Genomic DNA, 7916 nt, shown 5'->3' with positions numbered 1-7916 from the left:
TTAAAAACAAGATTAAAATAAAATTCAATATTATGCTGTAGCCGCCCTCATCACGGAGGAGAAGGAAAAAGAACCGAGGGAGCCGGCGTACAGCTTCTGGGTCATGTGGCCAGCATGACTAAGCTGCTTCTGGCGAACCAGAGCAGCGCACGGAAACACCGTATACCTTCCCACTGGAGCGGTACCTATTTATCTACTTGCACTTTGACGTGCTTTCGAACTGCTAGGTTGGCAGGAGAAGGGACCAAGAAATGGAAGCCCACCCCATTGTGGGGATTTGAACTGCTGACCTTCTGATCAGCAAGTCTTAGGCTCTGTGGTTTAACCCACAGCGCCACCCGCGTGCCTATCTGTTCTACTTACAATGCTGTAAAATTCAAACCCTTGCTTCCAGATTCTCCAGTTCTCTGCAGCATTTTCTTTGAATAGCGGCTTTATTAGAGGCTTCAGCTGGCCCATTTTTCACTGCCTTGTTTTCATTTTGTCTTTTGACACCATGTAGTATTTGCAAGATTACAAATGGTCCACAGAGACTGAATTAAAAGTAATAAACTTTACTTAGCAGTGTGCTGCTCCAAAGCTATATACAAAATGGAAACTAGTCAAATACTCCATAGCTTCCTTTTCCTGCTGGTCTCACCTAGAACTGGTTCACCCCATGCAACTATTATCTGGCCACCATTCTCTGACCACATCAATAGGGCTAGCCATTAAAAGAAAAATCCAGCACTTCTCATTCTCCTTCCAGTGCCTGCCCCAACCATTTTTCCACCTGAAGCAGATCCCAAAAGCCCCGCACACTCTACTAGGTCCAACATATTTGCTGTAGCATTCAGATACGAATTCCTGTTGCAGTACAGTGGTACCTCTGGTTAAGTACTTAATTCGTTCCTGAGGTCCATACTTAACCTGAAACTGTTCTTAACCTAAAGCACCACTTTAGCTAATGGGACCTCCTACTGCCGCCACGCCGCCAGAGCACAATTTCTGTTCTCATCCTGAAGCAAAGTTCTTAACCTGAAGCACTATTTCTGCGTTAGTGGAGTCTGTAACCTGAAGCGTATATAACCTGAAGCGTATGTAACCCGAGGTACCACTGTATACAATTACTGACTCGCACTTGTGTGCATGGAAGGGTTAACCTGAGCCCTGAGCTCAAGTTGCCATGGGTGGCTTAGACTAGCCTTTACTTCCTCCTTCCCTCCCTATCTCGGCCCTTCCTCAAAGTAGCTGGAGCTGCCAGCTGCAAGAAAAATTGCATGAATGGAAAATCTCTCTTAAAAGATATTTTTGCTGCCTGCATCTTAAGATTGCATGATTCTTTTGTAAGGAAACCAAGTTCTTTCTTTCGGAACACTTTCCCTCTTTATTTTTCTGCCTGCGGATGAAGACTTATTTGCAGTAACTTCTGAAACTGTGAGTAAAATCTTCAGTGATTTGCAAAGCAAATGTGCTCAGAGGGATTGTCATTGTGCTAACTCTGCAACAAAAGAGTAAGACTCTTCCAAACCTCTCCCTCCTACCTTCATATATGCCTAATTCACAGTGTCCCCCTCCCGAGGGAGGCAGCTTCACCCTCATGCCCATCAAAGCCAGCCCAGGCTCTATCAGCTCAGCAATTGTGAATTATATTATTTCAGTATTCTTAAAAATAAAATAAAAAAGATGTGCAGAAGAAAGGTCAACGGGCTTCAAATCCAAGAAAGACTAGAGAGAGATTACAATAAAATGCAATACTTTCTATTCAATTTGTGGCAGGGCCTCAAGGCTGTAATCATCTATTTCAGTCTCTGGTGCACCAACCTTGCTGAACCGCTCAAGGATACCAAGAATTTGTGCAGCTTTTAAAGACATGGCTTTTAATTCATCAGGTATCTGAAACACAGTTGTCAGGAGACTTCTCTGTTAAGTGGGAAGTTTGATGTCTAATGGCGTCTTGTTTTTTTGTTTCTTAAAAAGGCACCAAGAGACAGATCCACTTTGCATGCCACTTACCGTGGGTGCAGTCTTCTTGAAAGCCTTTTCCGAACAGCTCAGGGGAGGCCAGAGACATTTAATTTAAAAGAGGCATGATCCCAGGTCCTAAAGAGCTCATCGCTGAAATAAAAGACAGGAAAAACCCACTTGAGGGGGAAAAAACCAGAACAAAGGGAAGGAGTAAATTATGAAATTGTGTGTGTGTGTGTGTGTGTGTGTGTGTGTGTGTGTAAAAATGGTTTAAAGACCCCTGGACGGTTAAGTCCAGTCAAAAGTGACTATGGGGTTTCAGCGCTCATCTCGCTTCAGGCCGAGGGAGCCGGCGTTTGTCCACAGACAGCTTTCCAGGTCATGTGGCCAGCATGACTAAACCGCTTCTGGTGCAACGGAACACTGTGACGGAAACCAGAGCTCATGGAAACGCCGTTTACCTTCCCGCTACAGCAGTACCTATTTATCTACTTGTGCTGGTGTGCTTTTGAACTGCTAGGTTGTCAGGATCTGGGACAGAGCAACGGGAGCTCACCCTGTCACATGGATTCGAACTGCCCACCTTCCGATCGGCAAGCACAGGAGGCTCAGTGGTTTAGACCACAGTGCCACCAGTGTTGTGTATGTGTGTGTGTGTGTGTGTGCATATATTTGCAGCAGTGGGCCTGTAAGGTGAGAGTCCTGGCCCTACTATCGGGCAGACTGAGGTGGCTATTCAGGTGTCATGAAAAAACAGCAAATTCTTAGTCATTTTTCAATATATCAAGCCAATGTATGTGTGTGTGTGACATTTCAGCTACATACACATGTGCCCACAATACTTAATTTCCCACTTCTTCAGGGAATGCATCATGGCAGCTGTTCAGTATACAGATAGTTCCAATACATTATTCCAAATGCATTATTTAAATTCATTAATTAAAGTCACTACTTGTATAAGTGAGGCATATAGCCTATTGTGTGCATGCGTTTTTAAAAGAAAACCTTGTATTTCAGTTTATAAATCCTGATGGGCTTACTAACAACTTGAGGCTTCCCAGCCGAGGTAGTGACTATCGTTAGAATTTCCATCAATGCCATGGTATCTTTCTCATTTAATGTAACAAAAATTAGCCGTGGGCATGACAATAAATCCAGTTGTAAACAAGCAAACTGAGTAATTTTACATTAACTTGCATTCAGTTTCCTGGAATCCCATTAGTGGCACTGCTTGCTATAGTTGCTTGATGAAAGGAAGCCAGATACATCGAAATAAAAATGAAAAAATGAAAAATTGTAGTCCTAAATATGTGCCCATGCCCTTGCTCAAACCAATCAATTTTTTCATCTGGTGTCCTCGCAGGTCTGGAAAGACCTACCCAGCAAATATGTTTCCTGTGATATCATCGGGTAATGCGGAATTTGCTCTCTTTCAAAATTACAAGTTGAGTTCAGCATTTTCTTTGGGGGGGGGTTGTTTTTTGTTTATAAAAACACCATTCATGGCTTAATTTATCCCCAGACCCAGTGCTACAACACCTTTTCAGTACCAGAGGTCTGTCTTGTTCCTGGGCATGTGCCAAGTTCTCCCCCTGCAGCTATAAAGTGAGTACAACCAATCCCAACGCATCTAAGATTAGAGAGGAAGGGCCCACCTCACGGGCTGGAGCTCCAGCAACCTTCTACATGGCCTACGAGCAAAAACAAAAATGCAAAGACTAATATTAAAGAGGCATATGCACATACTTTTATCAGGGTCTTCTAGATTAAGGTGGGGAAACAGGTGGCCTTTGGACTACAACTCCCATAATTCCTCACTACTGACCATGTTGGCTGGGCCAATGAAACATGGCGTCCAACAAACTGGGGGGGAGGTGGGTTGTTGGGTTCCCCATCCCTATTCTAGCTAGTCTGATTAATACTTGCAAGATGTGCAAATGAGGATATCCACAAGTCGCAGCGCAGGAATTTATTCCTATTACAAATTTCAACAGAATTAGGGTGATAGCCAACCAAGCGCTGCTCAGAATAGATCCAGTGACTTGCCTTTAGGTTCAAATGTTGGATTTCTTAGATGCACAGTGTTCCAATCTCCCATTTTTTAGATACATGTCGACCTTCCACCCCACTTTCTTGAATGGATGAATTCTACACACACATTCCTGTGCTGGTACCATCTGCCAAAGCATCTTTTGCCTTCTCACTCCTGACCCACCCCAAAAGGCATTTGTTCAGACTGGTGCAAGGAAGGCAGGGAGGGGGTACTGATTGATCCCTGGTCTGTTTGTAAGGTAAAGGGACCCCTGACCATTAGGTCCAGTCGTGACCGACTCTGGGGTTGTGGCGCTCATCTCGCTTTATTGGCCAAAGGAGCCGGCGTACAGCTTCTGGGTCATGTGGCCAGCATGACTAAGTCGCTTCTGGCAAACCACAGCAGTGCACGGAAATGCCGTTTCCCTTCCCGCTGGAGTGGTACCTATTTATCTACCTGCACTTTGACATGCTTTCGAACTGTTAGGTTGGCAGGAGCAGGGACTGAGCAACGGGAGCTCACCCCGTTGCGGGGATTCGAACCGCCGACCTTCTGATCGGCAAGTCCTAGGCTCTGTAGTTTAACCCACAGCGCCACCCACATCCCTGTTTGTAGTTGATACTAAAAAAAAGGGGGACTCCCCTGGGAGCCTGGAGTTTTTTGGTCTTATTTTTCTTGGGAAAAATAAATAAAACCTATAAAAGTTGGGGGATGGGGAGAATAGGTCCAGTGAAATCAATGGCTATTGTCCATGGACTTAAATTAGTCTGACGAGCGTCATAGTAACGGACAGTAATACCAAGATATATCCACACTGAGAGGGAACAGCTCAGTGTCTAAAACCAATTAAATTCAATAGGCATGCAAAGGATTGTCTTCATTTGGATCATGTAACTGAAGTGTAGTGCTACTACAACTCTTCAGAACAGCACTGAAGACCTACTTATTTTCACTGACATATCCATGAGTGACTCTATCCTGCTATTGAGGTCTTTCGGATTGGTAGCCATGGGGAAAAAAATTTTTTTATCCAAGAGTGATATGCTCTTACTGTTGGTTTTCTTAATGCAAGTTTTATGAGAGGTTTTGTGTTGTATTCTCTTACCACTGGAGCTGTATTTTATCTGTTATTTTTACATAAGCAGTCTTGAGTAAGTTTTACTCATAAACGCAGCCTTGAAATGTTTTTTAATAAACAAATTATATGCAGACAATTTCCCCAAAGGAAATAAGATCTAATGGAGTCCAATTGCTATTAGACAGCAACCATCCCATTGCCGCCAATATATAACTCACTTACCCAAGGTAAACAGAATTGTTCTCTTAATTGTCCTTGTTGAGATCTGCCAGTATCTTAGCTGTAGATATTGAGATCTGTAAAACTCTGTATGAGTTATAGTTCATATAAACACTTTCACTGTATGTGTCATTGGGGCTAGGCTTATTGTGAGGTCACTATAGCCTTATTGTGAGGTCACTGTGACCTCATCTCAACAGTGCTCAATTGAAAAATCAAAGACTCATCTTAAACATCTGCTTTTCAGCTCTGCCCCACTTTAACTGCAGCAGTAGAACAGTATATGGTCATATATTATTGACTGAATTATAAAATGAGACAAAGCACATGTTTTGGAGGCCATTGGGATGGTGGAGGAAATTACTTCCCCGTGGCAAAACATCCTGCCTTGGTAAAGAATAAATAAGTGACATTTATGAGGAAGATTTTGTGTTCTAAGATGGAGAGTATCTGTTGTAGGCAATAAGGAATTTGGTGGTGTTCCCTGGTGTAGTTGAGTAGGAATTTCAAGACAACCAGAGCAAAAAGAGTTGATTGGTCTTGTTTCACTTTCAGTGCATTGTGTTGACAGTTTTAGGCTTGTGTATCCACCTTGAAGTAAGCCCCATGGGTTTTATGTTGAGCAGGCAAATGTAGGATTGAAAAGCTTGTTCTCTCCAAGAATGAGACAGAAGGCTCAAAGACTGGCTATCGGTTAAGGAACATCTAGCAGAGTAAAATACGTAACAAGTGGTTTGAAAATGATTCATAGATGGTATTTAACTCTGAGTAGGTGGCTAGGTCCATTGAGTTTTCTTGGCAGGGATACTGGAGTGGCTTGCCGGTTCCTCCTCCAGGTGGATCATGTTTGGTCAAAACTCTCCACTATGACCTGTTCATCTTGGGTGCCCTGCTCGGCATAGTTCATAGCTTCTCTGAGTTATTCAAGCCCCTTCACCACGGCAAGGGAGAGATTTTACTTTCTTGGGCTCCATGATCACTCCAGATGGTGACAGCAGCCACAAAATAAAAAGACCCCTGCTTCTTGGGAGAAAAGCAATGACAAACCTAGACAGCATCTTAAAAAGCAGAGACATCATCTTGCCAACAAAGGTCTGTATAGTTAAAGCTATGGTTTTCCCAGTAGTGATGTATGGAAGTGAGAGATGGACCATAAAGAAGGCTGATCGCCGAAGAATTGATGCTTTTGAATTATGGTGCTGGAGGAGACTCTTGAGAGTCCCATGGACTGCAAGAAGATCAAACCTCTCCATTCTGAAGGAAATCAGCCCTGAGTGTTCACTGGAAGGACAGATCCTGAAGCTGAGGCTCCAATACTTTGGCCACCTCATGAGAAGAGAAGATTCCCTGGAAAAGACCCTGGTGTTGGGAAAGATGGAGGGCACAAGGAGAAGGGGACGACAGAGGACGAGATGGTTGGATAGTGTTCTCGAAGCTACCAGCATGAGTTTGACCAAACTGTGGCAGGCAGTGGAAGACAGGAGTGCCTGGCGTGCTCTGGTCCAGGGGGTCACGAAGAGTCGGACATGACTAAACAACAACAGGTGGCTAAGATTTATAAAACAGAATCAGATATGTGTTGGAAGTGTAAAGAAGTGGTCCCAACTAAATCCAACTAAATCCCAACTAAATTCTTCCACATGTGGTGGACATGTAAAAAGGTAAAAGTGTGTTGGGAAACGATTTATAATGAACTGAAAAAAATGTTCAAAACTACTCCCCCCAAAACACACACACACACACACACACACAGATTCCTTTTTGCTGGGGATAACCCAGACTGAAATTCCCAGTTGTCAAAAGAAGTTATTTATGTATGCAACAGCTGTGGCACATGTTTTGTTAGCCCCAAAATGGAAAGTTAGCGAGGTCCCAACTAAAGAGGATTAGCAACTTAAGTTGACAGAATATGCACAACTTGCACATTTAACATATAGAATAAGAGAGCAAGAAGAACATACATTTAAAGAAGACTGGAAAACTTTTACTGAATATATGGAAAGTAACTGTATACAGCTGAAAATGCCAGAAGCATTAAGATAAATTCAACAGAGTAAATAATTTTTGATGGATGTAAAAGTGGAAAAATGATTTGAATGGTTATATTAAAATATGCAGAGATGTATGATATGTAAGTGGGATGCAGTTGGTGGTGTTGTTTTAAACCACAGAGCCTAGGGCTTGCTGATCAGAAGGTCGGTGGTTCGAATCCCCATGACGGGGTGAGCTCCCGTTGCTCGGTCCCTGCTCCTGCCCACCTAGCAGTTCGAAAGCATGTCAAGGGCAAGTAGATAGGGAAGGTAAACAGCATTTCTGTGCGCTGCTCTGGTTCGACAGAAGCGGCTTTGTCATGCTGGCCACATGACCCAGAAGCTGTCTGCGGACAAACACAGGCTCCCTCGGCCAGTAAAGTGAGATGAGCGCCGCAACCCCAGAGTCATCCACGACTGGACCTAATGGTCAGGGGTCCCTTTACCTTTACGATATGTAAAATGAACCATGGAAAGAGCAGAAGGAAAGTCACTGGATATTTTAAAGTTTATAAAATGTTATTTGAAGTTGTAAAATTGAAAATTTAATAAAAATTATTATTTTTTTTAAAAAAATTAACAAGTGGGGTTGTTGTCAACCTGTTGTCAG

General features: G+C 43.2%; 1 long non-coding RNA gene across 1 annotated transcript in view; it reads right to left on the bottom strand.

Annotated features, from left to right (window-relative positions):
• The window catches only part of LOC309348138, a 30542-nt gene extending 25164 nt beyond the window's left edge, over positions 1 to 5378 (bottom strand). Inside the window, exons 1-2 of the long non-coding RNA XR_014159227.1 lie at positions 5276 to 5378; positions 1996 to 2097 (exon numbers count right to left, since the gene is read on the bottom strand). This is a non-coding gene — a long non-coding RNA (uncharacterized lncRNA). The remainder of the gene's footprint in view (positions 1 to 1995; positions 2098 to 5275) is intronic.
• Positions 5379 to 7916: the final 2538 nt, after the last annotated feature.

The sequence above is a fragment of the Podarcis erhardii genome, assembly GCF_964252035.2.
Source record: "Podarcis erhardii genome assembly, chromosome: 8".
Taxonomy (NCBI): domain Eukaryota; kingdom Metazoa; phylum Chordata; class Lepidosauria; order Squamata; family Lacertidae; genus Podarcis; species Podarcis erhardii.
This window is presented reverse-complemented; position numbering and strand designations above follow the sequence as displayed.